General features: G+C 31.8%; 1 pseudogene; it reads right to left on the reverse strand.

Moving 5' to 3' along the window:
• Positions 1-1,567: 1,567 nt before the first annotated feature.
• LOC145285283 (U2 spliceosomal RNA) lies at positions 1,568-1,718 on the reverse strand (annotated as a pseudogene).
• Positions 1,719-15,325: the final 13,607 nt, after the last annotated feature.

Raw genomic sequence — 15,325 nt, forward strand, 5'->3', positions numbered from 1 at the left:
ATTCTCTTGGAAATCAAAATCCAAAGTCAAAAAACTTTGTAAATTGAATCAGCCTAAATTTAATTTGATTCATTAGTCAATCGCAAATTCTTAAAATATAATTTACGAAAATAAATATATCGATAAAACAAATTAATTTTGAATTGTTTATTTATGGCGGACTATTATCCTCATTTTTTTCTTAAGATGTTGTTTCACGACGTTTCCGCCAAGTATTCCTCTGGCCTTCATCAGGGTGTCTTCTGACTGCATTCACTACAATTAGTGCCTTCCGTAATTGATGTTGTCTCATCAGTAATTACAGTGAATGCAGTCAGGAGATTCAGAGTTCCTATCCGTCGCGGTTACCAACTGACGAAGGCCAGAGGAATAGTTGGCCGAAACGTCGTTAAACGGCATCTAAAAAAAGATGAGGATAATAGTCCGCAATAAATATGAAAATTCATAAATAATACTCATCTCAATAAATTCCAATTAAATAATATATATATACATATATATATATATATATATATATATATATATATATATATATATATATATATATATATATATATATACCATTTTGTACGGGCCTGACCATAGAAGATCAGATAATAAATAAACATGAATTCATAAGACCAAAACATTCCACCTTGATCGCCCTTCAGCGCCCGTTGCGCAGTTGATAGGGGCGTTGAATCTCTATGGTTCCAGGTGAGAATTGTCTGAAGATAGTGGTTTCAATCCTACTCAATGCCGGACAGAGGCTTACTTGGCCAAAAACGTGGTGAGACGACAACAACTATGGATGGCAGTGATTGCAGTAAATGCAGTTAGGAGACTCAGAGTTCCTATCCGTCGCGGTTACCACCTGACGAAGGCCAGAGGAATAGTTGGCCGAAACGTCGTTAAACGGCATCTAAAAAAAAGATGAGGATAATGGTCCGCAATAAATAAAAAATTCATAAATAATACTCATCTCAATAAATTCCAATAATCTAAATGTTTTTTATCGTGATGAAAGGAGTGCGATTTTATAATGCATTGTATATTTTATATACTCGTTATCTTAGTTGCTCGCATTAAAGAAAAAGAATTGTTACTAATTAAAATCGAATTCGAAAGATCGACTTACAATAAATTGCTGATACAATTAAATCAAGTTCGATAACTTAATTTTGAGATAATACATAAGAGTTGTTTTCCTTAGATTATTTAAAATTGTGTGTTTAGCCAATAGTTTAAAAGATACATGAATTGTTAAATAAACAAGGCCGATAGCTTTAGTCGCGTGCTCTCGTGTGATGAATGAATGTGTGAATGTAGGATTGACATGAAATTCTTAAAATTAAACTAAAATGACAGAAAAATGGGCTGAAATGACTTAAACAAATAAAAAGTAAATGACTTAGAATGACTTTAATGAACTTAAGGATGAATTGAATGACCTAAAGAAGGATTTAAATGCTTAAAAAATAACTGGAATCCTTCATAAAAACTTGAATTATTTGGAGAATGAATTGAATGGCTTTGAGACTGAATGGTTGTAAACTGGGTGATCATTTTACATTAAATTAATACAGAAAAGTGATCCCCCATTTATATCACAAAAATTATTTGATTTAGGAAATATCTATATAAGCTATGTGGCCAAGGAAAAGTTACAAACATAAGTACAGCATGTAGTAAGAACAGATACTACACTTTGATCTTGGCCAAAAAGCCAAGAAAAGTGTATTTATTTGCTCCCCCACCGAGCAAATAAAGCACAAGGCCGGATTTTAAAGTGAGGAGTAAAGGGGAAATGGGGACCAACTCGCCGGTAAGTAGGAGAGGTGGATAGTGACAATTGGTATGAAGGGTTTCCCCTACATTGACCAAGGTCTTATATGTGGGGTTCCCACCACATATTGTCTTTGCTTGCAGTATATGCCGGAACAGATACTGCACTTTGATCTTGGCCAAGAGGACAAGGCCGATGTTTAATGTGAGGAGTGAAGGGGAAATGGGGACCAACTCCCTGGGGAGTATGGGGAGATGGATAGTGACAATTGGTATGAAGGGTTGCTCCTACATTGACCAAGGTCTTATACGTGGGGCGACCCCCACATATGCTCTTTGCTTGCAGTATGTATTTATTTGCTTCCTCACTGAGCAAATTAGGCATAAGGCCGTTTCTTAATGTGGTGAGAGAGGGAGGGGGAAGGGAAAAAGTAAATGTGTTAATAATTTTAAAAGAAAACAGTGCGCATTGTACTTTAGCTATATTATAACCTCAATAGGTATGTATCCAAGAGCAATATTAATATTGATCAAAACGATTAATAATTGTTAATTAAAAATCATTTTAAAAGGAAAATTGATTTTGTTTGTTTTTCCTTTTGTTTTTTAATTCACAATTATGAATCGTTTTACTCAATATATATATATATATATATATATATATATATATATACATATATATATATTGTAAGATCGTCAACATCATTTGGAATATAGACTTTCGTCATTCATTAATAATTGGAAACTCATAAGCTGAAGGGAGTTGTTTCGTTTTGAAAGACGTAGTCTTTACAATTAGTTGAAGACACAACCATATATAGAGAATAAATATGCACTAATAAGAAAACTATTAAATATTACATTGATTAAAAATTTAACAGAGTATACATGGACCAATAATATTAGTGACAAAAAGAAAATCAAATAATAACGATCTAAAATGCAGATTAAAGGGAAAATAAATAAAATCCTTACGTTGCAATAGGATAAAAAGCTAAATATATGAATAAGTTTTATATCAATACGATGGAGGCTAGATGAAAGGGTTTGAAAAGGTGTTGACAAATAGTGAGGCTACTAATACGGATCATAATAAAACATAAAAAAATTAATTACAAAAATGTATTTTAAATAATGCAAAAACAATACAGAATTTAAATCAAATTTTATATATACATAGGTGTAACATAGCAAAAACAACAGTACTATATGTAAATGTGAATTTGTATTGAATATGCATCTGTGTGGCTAAGTAGATATGATTTGGCATGCCTAGAATTTATTGATGTTTCGTGTGTCTGGTTGAAATGTACATTTGTATTTTTGTTAATCAAGCAATATACAAGGTTTCATTAAAGCATAAACAGCAGGGTAGATTAAGGATTGAGAAGTGCCACTTTTTGTTAAAACATTTCATTTTACAATTAGTGTTAGATTTTGGTTGATTAATTTCCTATAGTAGAAAGACAGTAATATTTTCAATGTATAGCTAAACCCACTTTTGCTAAGAAATTTCCAAAACTTATACTATATTCACGTCTAATAATATCCTTTATAAAATATTCAATACAAAAACACCTTCTTAATGAAGATATTTTTGTAGTGATAACTAAGAAAATAATGAAAACGATAACAATAAAAACTCGAAAGCGATATGAATAAACCCAAACGAAAAGAATATAAATACACCATTACATGTAGCCTTATGAATACATCAGAATGGCATTTACGACGTAACTGCTAAAAAAACAAGCGTAGTGTACCAAGCCAGAATAGCAAGTAATAAACATTCAAATATAAGTAAATATAATGTCGGAAATAGGAAATACATACCGCTCGAAAATGGTCCATCAATAATCCAAATTATTACATTTAAAATATAATAAACAGGAAACATCAACAAATGTTACGCAATATCACATCTCGGTAACTTGTATACTCTCCCATAAATTTAACATATTATCATATTTGACTTTAGCATTTGTTATGCTACTCAGGTTTTTTTGCTGTTTTAAATTCTTTATATTTTACAATATTTTGTATTTTATTTTTTTTCTGATTTGTATTTTAAAATTTTATTATAATTATTATTCTTAGTAGCACGACAATTTTGCTCTCTTTGTTTTAAACGGATCCAGCTAGTCACCATCAGGATGGTGTATTTTGTATTGTCATAACTTTGTAATGGGCATGTATCATGTTTAACTGAATATAAATGACTATCCTGCTCTTTCTATTGAGCACTACTAACGAAACGTCGAAAACTCCATTGGTTTTCGTCTTGGAATAAGTTTTACCTATTAAAATCAAGGTTTTATATGAAATACAAACACAAAAGAGGTTAAGAATTCTAAATTTCGAACAAGATTTGTTCGCAATAAATAAAGTACGAAATAAATTTGAGTTGTAAATGCCACTTTTCTGGGGGTTGACAAGCATCAGTGAAAGCGATACTAAGCATACAATTGTGAAGTAATTACGTGTTCAACAACGTGGATTCCATTAAGAATTTCATTCAAAATTTCGTGCCGGTCGTCGAGTTCGACAGAAAGGTTCCCGAGTTTTACAAGATACACCGAAAAACGTCGAAGTTTATATTAGCCGAAAAATGAGAAAAGTAGTCCAAATAATCCACATATTTTTACATAGAAACCACCACTTATCAAGGCCGGGGGGCCGCTCGATGATAAGGGCTATAGAGTGTCCATTACTAAATGAGATAATATTGTAGTAATCTTTAGTAATAGAAATTTGGTAAATTGACTTACTTTAGGAGGCGCGCTTTATCAAGAATTTTGTTTATGTTGGACTTTAAGACAATCAAGGTGTAGTCAGCTGGGAAGTAGGCAAATTGAATAGAGTTCCATAGGCGTGCAATTCTAAGAAAGAACCTTTGTTCATGGAATCTACGTTTTTATTTAGCCACAGAGACAGATTGGGGAAAATTATTGACAGTGGTTTCAGATAGACGTGTGTTTCTCATGAAAGATTGACGAGGGGGGAACCAGAGGTTGGAATTCAGACGAGCACTTGCCATGGAAATAATGATAAAACAAAAACAGGCTCGCAGCGTCTCTTCTGTGGGAAAGAGGTTTTCGGGAAGAGAAAAACATGATACCATGTATTTCAAATGTTCAGAAATATTATAGATTTTTTTCTGACTTGACCATCACATTTTATTTTGCATAGGACCCACCCCTTATCAATGTCTGGAGACCACTCGATAAGATGGTCCAATAAGTTACAGTAGTCAATTGGACAATATCGTAGTAATCGTTAGTAATGGAAATTTGGTAAATTGGATTACTTAAAAGGACGGCAAAACAAGAATTTGTTTACACTGGAGTTGAAGACGACTATATTGTATTTAGCTGGAAAGCAGGCAAACGGAAGAGAATTCCACAGGCGTGCAGTTCTAAGAAACAAGCTTTGTTCATGGAATCTACGTTTTGCGACCCGTTGTACCCGTATCTGACATTATCGCATTACTATGTGTCAAATATTAATTATATCATGTACACTATTGCGCGTAGGGAAGTATCGCCGGATATTTGCTGAAAGGCACTGCATAACCAAACAATACAAGCAACATACATCAAAATTTCATTAATATTTACACGCAAACTTTTAGGTAGAAGTATACATTTAATTAAACGGGAAAACTGAATGTAAAACCTTTGTTGTGAGACGAATTTAATTGAAAGATTCTGTTAGAAACCTATAGGTTCCTCGACGAATAATTAGGAATTAAAATAGTATATCGATATTTAAATTAGTTAATTAAATTTCATGAATAACCGTATAAATAAGTTGCCAACAATACTCAAGGGTGATCCGAAGGCTTCTCTTTATTGATAACAATAGCAATGGCGTAATCAAGTATCATTTTGTTCGGTATATAATATAATAATGAATACGAAATCTATATACTGTTGAAGCAAAGATCGAACTATTCTCTCTTACTCGTCTCATGAAACGAGTTATCTATTAAACTAAGTTGGCTAGTTAATTAGTTGGAAAAATAATGAAGTAAACAAAATAAATTAAAGTGTTCTCTTCTTACACAGTCAATTTAATTTGATCCAGCAACATTATAATAATATTTTCATGTAACGGTTGAATTGTGTTCAATAAATTTTCGTTATTTATTTTAAAGGCCATGATGAGGTAGCGGTGTCAGAAATTTCGTGAAAAATAGTGAATAATTCCACCCCATCTTCTCAAGCTTATAACTCCTCGAAAGATGCAATTCAAGCCCTAATTTTTTTTTCAATTAAAGGAGCAAGGACCAAGATTTCATTTAAAAAAAAACAAAAAAAAAACGTGTTTTTTTGTTTAAAAAGGTTTTAAACTTCGGACTTTGCAGGTAAAATTCTATAAGAACACTATGTTTTTTTTTGTTTTAAATTTGAATATATTATGTATTGACCTTTTCTCTTCAATTTGTGAGTAAATAATTATGTACTCATCGGGTTCTAAATTAATTATTATTAGACATTTACAAAATGGGAGGCGTGAATTATTCGACCCCCTGTCTTTCCAAGCTTGTAACTCCTCGAAAAATGTAATTCAAGCCCTAATTTTTTTTTTTCAATTAAAGGAGCAAGGACCAAGGTTCCATTAAAAAAAAAGAAAAAACAAATAACGTGGTTTAAAAAAAAAAGGTTTTAAACTTCAAACTTTACAGGTAATTTTCTAAAAGAACACTATGTTTTTTTTTTTTTAATTTGAATATATTATGTATTGACCTTTTCTCTTCAATTTGTGAGTAAATAATTATGTACTCATCGGGTTACTAAATTAAGTATTTACTTTTTAATAGACACTTAAAAATTGGGATGGGGGGGTTCGTGAATTTAAAAAAAAAACGTTTGTCTAAAATATTATATTCGATTTATTGGAAAGAACATAAAATTTCACATTTACCCTGAAAATATCGTAAAAATAGAATCAATAGAAAAATTTGGATAGATTTTTAAAATTTAAAAATTTAAAAATATTGAGTTTAAAAATTGAAAAATATTGAGTTCGGAAAATTCATTACTGTTTAAAAAAAATATATTTCTATTACTTTTAAAACAACTGTAATAGTTTATTTTGGAAGTATAATCCATAAAGAAAATAAATAACCCACTTTTAACAGAGAAATTCCGAGATTTTTATATTGTATTCGCAGTTTCGTGTTAGGGGTGTAAAAAATTCCTACAAAAATTCTGATACCGCTAATGATGAGGCACAATGAGCGGTATGATATCCTACGAAGCTAAACCCTTGAGATTATCCTCTTGTTTCATTAATTCTGGTAGGGATAAAAAGACGTTTGGAAAAATCTACCACCACCAACGTTAGGATTCTTTAAGATGCCAATAGATAATATTGTTGAAATCCTATGAACAACAATTGATGTGTGTATCATTTTAAACCGATCTGAGTTTAATGTTTGTATACGGTATTTTAAGATATTTTTCGCTTGTAATCAGGATAACAATTGGATAGGACTTGCTTTGGGTTGTTCCCGTCTGGGGCATTATCTTCTTAAATCTTCATGACATTATTCTAAGCATTATGATTTTTAGCTGTAGCTTCTGTTGATTTTTAATAATTCAAATTACCAATAGAAGATATAATTTGTAAAAAAAGTAATATTTTTCTATCAATTCTCCAGAATAAAAAAATAAAATACAATCAGTAACCGAGCATAAATAGTTTGACCCACGAAAATACCACAAAGGATTTACTAGTTAAACTTTTGAAATCCTTACTATATATTGGGTCCAATATGATATAATATTTTTTTTTTCTAAATCAGGTCGCAAAAAAACAATATATAGTTTCTGTTTTGTTTTTAAACTACTCTGAGTGTCCGGCGTTGCCCGAGTGTTTGTAGGTGTGTGGTAAGCAAAAAACAAGTGGTAATAGGGAGGCAGACAGGCTTGAACGTGAAAAAACATGACGTTTTTGCCGTTGCGTCCATCGTCAAGCCGGAAGTGGCGAGGGTTAGAATCAAGTATAGTCAATCGAAATGAGGGGATGACTTTCGAAAATATCGTCGAAAAAAGCGCCCCTCTTCCTGCAAAAAAAAAGTGTCCAGTTTAGGGTGAATGAACTAATGTGTTTAGTCAATTTGTTTCCATATTTGGTGTCCGAAGAGTCGTACTCCAAAATTATACGATCTTGTGAAAATCCGTCGCCTCTGTCGAAAGTTTTATGCAGACATACAAACATACATACATGCATATTAGGGGAGGTCGATTTTTAACTTTTTCTAGAAAATCAAAAACTTCTACGCAGGGAAAGTTGTGTGTTGGTATGGTGAGTACTAATATAAAAAAATTGCTTGCCATCTTTCATGATTGGATGAGCATTTAACTTTAAATATCGTCTCATTAGACGCGCTGAAGAAATCGTTGCTTCTTAGACAATTTTATAAATATTTTACAATTTCAGTCCAAACAAATTTATTAGATTAATCATTTTAGTAAAAAGGAAAGAAATATATTAAAATTAATATTAAAAAGTGAATCTCCCCCCCCCTGGCTGCATATAATCTTCAGTTGACAACATAAACTGAGGATGCAAGTCATAAAAAGTAATTCTGGGTCAGAATCTTTTCCATCTTATGCATATTATTAGCAAGATTTTGACCTTAAAATATTATTTTTTAGATCCTTACATAAAGTGGCTTCATGCCTTGTCTGGAACGATTTCCATAAAAACATAAAATTAAAATAAAAATGGGAAAGGTCATAATTATTATTGAAGGAATAGAATGAAATGTGCTTGGAATTTATAAGTGAATCAATTTTTAAAAACTACAATTGTTAATTAAAACTGCTCTAATACCTATATTCATCATAGGTAATCTTAGGTTCAAATCAATACACTAATGTTTAAACAGATTCATAAAAAAATATGTCAAACCACACACAAATGTTAGCAATGATTATTGTTGCATCATTTCATACTGTTCCACATAAGATCCTTTTGCATCAAAAGAAGGCCTCATTTCTCGACATAAAACTTTTGCAATAATATGCTTGTGTCTTCTTTCAAATCCATAGACCAACTGAGAAGCCTCTGTAGTTAACTTAACTGCCCTTTCGACACTTTGCGAATGTGAAGGTTAATCAGGAAAATCTAGTTTCCTTCCACTCAAAGATGAATCCTGAAGTTCCTCATCTAAAATTTTTTCTGTATAAGCAGGCTCACAAACTCCACTTTGAGATAGGTTTATTAAATGACACCAATGTGAAGCTTTTAAATTTATTGTTGAAATTTTTTTCAACCTTTTGTGAGATGATTTTGCACTCCTGAAAGAAAAAAAAGCAATTAACTTTAAAAATGGATTCTACTTGTTTGAATTTTTTCTAATGATGAAATTTCAACAACATTTAAAAATGAACATATAAATCAATGTACACAATTTCATTATTTTATATAGAAAAATGTTTACTTACCTAATGGTTAAAACATTTTTTATATAGCTTCTTCCCTCACTTCTATTTCATCTGATTTGACCATTTTATACAAAATATTTTCTGGCAATAGAGCAAAAGCATTGTATTGAATATTTTTAAATGCAACTGTTTGGATTTGTTGTGGCTGTTGCTTAATCCTCTGAATCATATTGAAAATGTATAGTTGCTGGTTATGAAATTTATTGTCTCTTTTAATTTCAAACCAACTAACTGTATACACTTCAACAATAAATTTAACCAATGTGTGCATTTTATCAAACAGTGTTTGACGATAAATTTGTCGCGTCCATAAACACATTAGTCGAATTGCTAGAGTTAGCCATCTGGCTTGATTTAAAGGCCCAATCCTCCATGCAGCATATTTTGGGTCAACCTTTCCCCGTGAAATTCCTACTGCATATTCCAAAAGTAGTCTTTGATCGCCACTCAGATCATCAATGCCTACCAGTACAGAATAATTGATATCCAAAGGACTACTTATTGGTGGAAATTCAACCTGGAGCAAATGATTGTAATTATTACCACACAATTTTCCAATTGGCCCAGTAAATGATGTTGGGCTTTGTGTATTATCATCGATCCATTTAAATAACGCCATGAAAGGAAGCTCATTCTGATGTAGGGAGCAACCAATAGTGTGTAACTTCCTGTTTAATATTTTTTCTAGAGATATGACAAGCCCAGATTCACAGCCAGTGTTTGTATTGGTGTTGTCTAAAAGCACAGCCTTTAATGTAGTCTCACACTTATATTCTTTGAAGACACTTGCAACTTCTTCTGCTAAAACAACACCAGTTGCATTAGTATTAGGGATAACACTATGGGTGAGATATCCACCCTTTTTATCACAGCCTATTTCCGCTGTTAATGTCAAATGGCGTTCTGGTCCCTTAACTTTCCTTATTTGTGTTTCTCCATTCGCTTCCACCACCTCCTGATAAAACAAAGTGTCTTTGTCATGCCTACTATCCACACCAATACAAACCAGATTTTCAATTTTTTCATTGTGCTTTTGAAGGGTATGCTCTTTAGTTTTTTTCTTTTTGTCTGTCTATTTTTGATTTATCCAGGATGATGTTGTTAATGTTTATACTTGTGTTGAGAAGGCCCAAAGCATGTAAATCCAAAAGGAAGGCATTTGCCAGGCTCGCTCCTAATTTTGAACTAACATCACCCCGGATTAGTTCAATAGCATACCGTGGAATTTTTAATTGGCTGTAATCACTCTTACAATATCTGTCTGGCTCAAAATTTTCGTCTTGTCCATCGCTATTCTCTGATTGGGAAGGGGAAACATTCTGGTCATAAGATGTTGAGGCAACAGAAGATGAACCAACTTGGTTCCTTATTTCTCCTAACACTGCACTCTTTTTATATTTTTTAATGGAAGCTTTATCTATAGGACCAAGTTGAAAAGTGCCCTTAGGTCCTATTTTGTTTCTTTGGTCTTTAAGATATTCTCTGTCTTCCAATGGAACCTGAAAAATCAAATTTGTCACATATTGGATGCGAGATGTGACTCAGAATTTTCATGCAATTTCACATAAATGAAAAAGTATGAGATTTTTAATTTGTTTACTTAAAATACAAGTATAAAAATTCATTTACTTTAAAATGTGTATGACATTGTCTTAATGAAAAATAGAATAATAAACTTACCTTCTGTTTGAGGGGGCAATTGCAGATTATGTGTTTGGTCTGACAATTTTCCTTTTTACATTTCACATTTTTGCCCTCACAAGATAAAATTGGCAGTTGACAACGGACAGAAGAAATGTCAAACAATGTGTCGAGTTTCTTTATCAAAATGTCCTTTGCAGATGATGACAAAGATTTTCTATTTATCTGTTTTACTTTTTTAAAGCACATATTTTGCAATTTATTCACAATATACACTTCAGTTAATAGCGGTAAGCGTGGATTAACTGCTTTCCAAATATCAATTATATCACCGGCTATTAATTTTGAAAGCACAAATTTATTTGAGGTTGGATGTATATTTTCCAGGAAATAACTGTGCTGTATCACTTGTCGATATGTGGGGGGTTCTGTTTTATCAAGCATAGAAGGTGGACCAGCAAATTTGGTAGTATCTCTACTGCGAGTAGAAATTTTGGTTTGTTTCCCAACCATTTAAAAAAATATATATCTGAAAAACGTATATAATGTCGGAAATTGTCGAATTATATAAATAAGTAAAAATTGAGAGAGAAAAAATTCAAATATGATAAAATATAAAATAATAAATATTCACTTACTGAAGTACAAATCAAACTGCTAACGGCAAGATGTTAACGGCAAAAGGCACGCAAAATAAACAACTTCCGAATGAAAAAATATCTTTACAATTATAAAATATCTTTAAAATAAACAAATAATTATAACAATAATAATAAAATTGTTTTATAAGAATTATAAAAATATTTTTTTTTCTTGATAGTTATGTATTAAAATGAAATGCAAACTAGTAAAGACGTGTGTGGATTAGCGAATGTTTTGATTTTTCCGGTGAAGATTGAAAATTGCACCAGTAAAAAAATAGACCGGATTTGTGTGAAGTTCATTGTAAATTAAATTAAATATTATTCAGTGTTAGCCTTTTTTTTTTCTAATTTATTATTAGCTAACTTACTTAAAATGCCTCGACAGTAAATATATATATATATATATATATATATATATATATATATATATATATATATATATATATATTATTTAACATATTTGCTTCAGATTTTCTCAACCCCGGTCATAATTTAACCTATTACATCTATCACTTAACACCGGTGTAAAATCAAAATATACGATAATTTCGATGTTTAAATTCATTTGCTCATAAAACGGTAAAGTTTTGTAGAAAAATATTTTGCACTTTTACTTTTTAGGTTAGTTTACATCTTTCCCTGGGTAGAAGTAACCGTGGTTCCAAAATCGACCTCCCCTAATGCATATATATATATATATATATATATATATATATATATATATATATATATATATATATATATATATATGTAAACAGACAGGTGTGGTTTAAATTATAGATGGCGTAATAGAATACTAAAATGAAATTACTAAAAGAAAACAAAAACAAAACAGAAGATCAAACCTACAATTTTACTTAATTTTCTCTTGTATAAAACTTATACAATCATCAACACCATCTGAATTTTTTAAAACACATAATGAATGTTATAGAAATTTACACCAACAACATATTTTGAAGTAATGAAACACACGTCGTGGCAAAGAAATGATGTTGTTTTACTCGTTTCGAATAAGAGATAAGTAATAAATTTTGAAGCATAATTTGCAATATTGTTTGATGCATGTATATTCATTTTGTACTTCAATTGAGTTTTTATGTATCGAACGTCCTCAAGTTTAAATATTTTTAAATAGATCAAATTAATATTAAGGAAGCCTTAAGAGTACTGGCTAGACGACCATTTCTGTAAACACTTGTACAAAATATATTGATGTAAAAAGTCATATTTTATTAGACCATTTATGGTAGAAGAGTTAAAAGAAAATTGGTTTCACCTCATCAAATAGTGATTCGTCAGAGCTGTTTCTGTCGATGTCAAACTACGAAAACACCGAAGAACAAAGAATATGTGAAATATACTATCATGTTCTCTTCGGTTAAACAAATATTTCTTCATTTGTCACGTTTTGACAGATATTGTTATTTTAAAAGTTGTTGGTATTATTATGTACTTTTAGTGTTTTTGGTGATAGTAAAACTATCTGCTTTTTATACTTTAGTTTCTGCTGCCTAGGAGCTGGATAACTAGACATGGTCTAACATAAGAAGAAAAATGCCATTTTTAACATGGAAAATTTAGGAAGCATTTACGTTGTCTGAGAAAATAATATTTAGTAACAGTCAGTAATCAGCATAGGCTATATTTTATATTGTCACCGCGAACTTATCTGCAGAATTTGAAAGTCAAAAAATTGCATCCAATCTTAATTATAACCCTATTTTCTTTTTATATTTATGCATGTGCATTATAAGTCCTTGTTTCGCGAGGTCTTAAGAAGTAATACGAGAAATCATGTGTTAAAAATGTAATATATGTGCTCACGTTGGATCATTGTCAGGTTAATATGTCATTACTATAGTTTTACTTGCTCTCACATTTTAACACCAAAATAATGCTAATGAAATGAACACATCGCCGGAGGGAACTCTCCGGTCATCTAAAGATGCATTACCTATTTTGATAAGAAAATTAAGGAAAGTAACGGGCTTATTAGTAATTGTACTCGTTTAAACTTTTCATGTCGATCAACTAGACCCAATTGTTCTCTCTTTCTTCTTATATCGTGTGTATTCATAGCTTCGTCCTTTCTTCGTAGTAATCACTTTATACAATGTTTCTTTGCTGTTATACTCTGACCGAGTTGAGCTGCAATTCGTGGCTTCCTTGATCGCTTTATTCTGGCAATGATCTTCACTGTCATTAATTTATCTAATGCAAACGAGTGTCTATTTTCAGCTTCCCTGTTTTCAATAGTTCTGCCTGGGGAATGCCGCGGGTCCCGACATCTTAATATACGATTTAACACTCCAATTACGATCCACGCCGATGGATTTCATTTCCAGTGTCTGATGTCGATCGTCATTAGCTCTTCTCTTTGCGAACCTTTGAGACTCTTCAATAATGTCAAATCAGAATTACAAGCGAATAGAACCGCATGTATATGTCCACAGAGATCTTCTCTCGCCCCTTCAACCTTTGTCGTTCCTCTTTTTTTTCTCTTTCGGTTCCCATTTTATCTTAGACCCATTCTTCTTTTGAACTGGGATGATTGGCATTGGGCGTTCACTTCTCGCCACCTTTACACGGCAAAGTTGTTTTCTCGCGTGATTTAGCCGCCTGCACGTGATCTCAACGAGCTGGTTGTTTTTCAGTCGGCCAAAGCGAGTGATGAACTCATTTCCTTAATTTTATTTTCTACCGCTTTGATTAGTTCGAAGAGAAATTTCCGTTTCGGTGTCCCACGTCGTAGATAAAGAACGAACAGATGATTGGGATGAAGGAGAAAAGGATGTAAAGAATTCTTCTATCTCTTTTCTCTTTCCTGACTTAGTAATTTATAAATACACAAGAAACGGGGAGGAGAAAAAGATGTTCGCTGTAAGAGTGATCTTTTATAGTATCTGTTTTTACTTGATTTTACAAGCAAAATAATCCACTAGCTTAGTTTTTATGTCCACGTTTCTTAATAAATATGGATGCGGATTTATTATAATATAATTTGTATTTTTAGAACTATTGTTCCAATATTAAGTGCCAGTTTAATATCATTTCGTTTCATGTAATATCAGATATATTTTATTGAACTTGCAATTTTTAGCTGCAGGACATCTGGGGTAGTGGGGTAGTAGATAATGTACTTGATAAAATTTAGAGGTGAAGTAACATTCTTCTGCACGTTGAATGTTCAATCCCAGTGCCTATGTAACAAGTACATGCAGCCTCTATTTATTAAATAAAGAGCTCCGTGCAGAATCCACAGAAAACCTAATTAGTCTTCCATATATTAAAAATTTATGTGATCAGCGATTTCATTCTTAATATAGACCAATCAGTCTCTTCTACGCCATGACTAAATTATTAGACTCTGTATTAAATAGAGAAGTAGTAAAACATCTCCGCAAAAATAATCTCCTCAATGAAAGGTTATATGGTTTCCGTTGCTAGATCTACAGTATTTGGTAACTGTTATATCTCATAGGATTAGCGAATTTCTCGACGGAGGCTTTCTTTTTTTTACTTAGCGAAAGGCCTTTGGTAAGCTATTGCATAAAGGTCTACTTCACAAAATGTCTTCTCAATTATTAAATATTTGTCTCGGATAGTTTAATAGGCGTAGTGTATCAGCCACTAATCAGAATCAGTAGCATACTGTATTTACGCTTGCGTCCTTGAAGGTTCCATCCTGGGTTAAACTCTCTTCCTGATCTTAATCAATGATCTCCCAAATCACATTCTTAGATCACTAGTAGACATTTATGTTAACGACACTACCATATATAACCACACTTTAAAGGCCGTAAATACTGAAGACCA

The sequence above is a fragment of the Euprymna scolopes genome, chromosome 9, assembly GCF_053919585.1.
Source record: "Euprymna scolopes isolate OS-2025 chromosome 9, ASM5391958v1, whole genome shotgun sequence".
NCBI classification, from domain to species: Eukaryota; Metazoa; Mollusca; class Cephalopoda; order Sepiida; family Sepiolidae; genus Euprymna; species Euprymna scolopes.